The sequence below is a fragment of the Austrofundulus limnaeus genome, unplaced genomic scaffold (assembly GCF_001266775.1).
Source record: "Austrofundulus limnaeus strain Quisiro unplaced genomic scaffold, Austrofundulus_limnaeus-1.0 Scaffold557, whole genome shotgun sequence".
In the NCBI taxonomy this organism is placed as follows: domain Eukaryota; kingdom Metazoa; phylum Chordata; class Actinopteri; order Cyprinodontiformes; family Rivulidae; genus Austrofundulus; species Austrofundulus limnaeus.
In genome coordinates this window covers 124,786-126,010 of record NW_013952959.1, presented here as the reverse complement: position 1 = coordinate 126,010, position 1,225 = coordinate 124,786, and the positions used below count along the sequence as shown (strand labels likewise).

General features: G+C 45.2%; 1 protein-coding gene across 2 annotated transcripts in view; it reads left to right on the top strand.

Annotated features, from left to right (window-relative positions):
* The window catches only part of rrm2 (ribonucleotide reductase M2 polypeptide), a 7,543-nt gene that overhangs the window by 4,427 nt on the left and 1,891 nt on the right, over positions 1–1,225 (top strand). The gene's annotated exons all lie outside the window — the stretch shown is intronic.

Sequence of the window (1,225 nt, the reverse complement as noted above, 5' to 3'; positions counted from 1 at the left end):
GGGTGTTTTGTTAAAACACAGATGGTGCGTTTAAGTTTCCTGTTATTTTGGGGAACTACAGGTAAAGTCTTGACGAGTTTGTCGCGGGTCTGGGGGAGTTTTAGCCCCCACCCTTTATTCTCTCTCCCTCCCTCCCCAGTGAAATCCAGGCTCTAGTTCTCCGACACTTCAGCAGCCGCGTTCTGCTTTGAAACGTTTCTTTAGCTACGAGCTCTCATGCTAAAGCGAGAGTTGACTCCTCCCGACACTAAAAAAACAGGAGGGGAGGGGTCAGCTGAGCTCCTGTGTAGCGGAGCACAGAGAGGGAGAGAGACGAAGTAAACAAACAAGCAGGAAAATGAAACTTATCGTCCTCATTTTTTTTTACCGACCTCAAAAAAAGTTATCGTGCAATTAATTGATTTATCGTCTATCGCAACAGGCCTAAGCAGGCGGTCAATCAGGAAGTCTGTTGTGTTGTGACTGCTCCCCCTCAGCGGAGAACAGCCGATATAAACATCATGTGACATGTTTACAACCAATCACAGATCGCCAACTGTAACCACTTAACCAATGACAGGGCTCTCAGCCCAGAAGCTACCTTTTCAAAATAAAGAGAGGTCATGCATTGCTGGAGTCTTGAAGTCTGGGCCAATAAGTCTTGTTTTTAATCACACAACTTACACACTGTTTAATAAAACCGTGCCAGGTCACCCTGATTAGTCAGCATAAATAACGTTCATATAGCTCCTCCTTTTACATCTGGAACCTGACAGATTATCACAGATTTAGTTAACCATGTATTTTGCAAAGGGAACGTAAACAAATACCTGTGGTTAACTCCGGACGTGTTCGGTACTTGCAGCAGCTGTTTTTATTCCGGTGCAGAAACATCGAGGACGTGCAGAGCATTGATTGTGCGTTGTCGTTTTTTCTGTTTAGTTTTAAATATTCCCATGCTTTTTATAATTTGTTTTTTTGGGCACTTCATTTCGGCACTCTTTACCTTCTTCTAAAGCTAAATATAGCGCTCAGCAAGATACACGCGTGACACGTCGACAGTGTTATGGTGCGTTCACACCAAACGCGACTTCAGCATCAGGAGCAGCAGGTTTACATACAAATTCTATGGTGGACGCGCTTCAAGCAACGTCGGGAAGTTCTGCGGCGCCTCAAACGCGATTAGAGCAGCGCGATTTGAACGATTTGGACGATCTGAGCGTTCGACGCGCTGAGGCGCAAATCT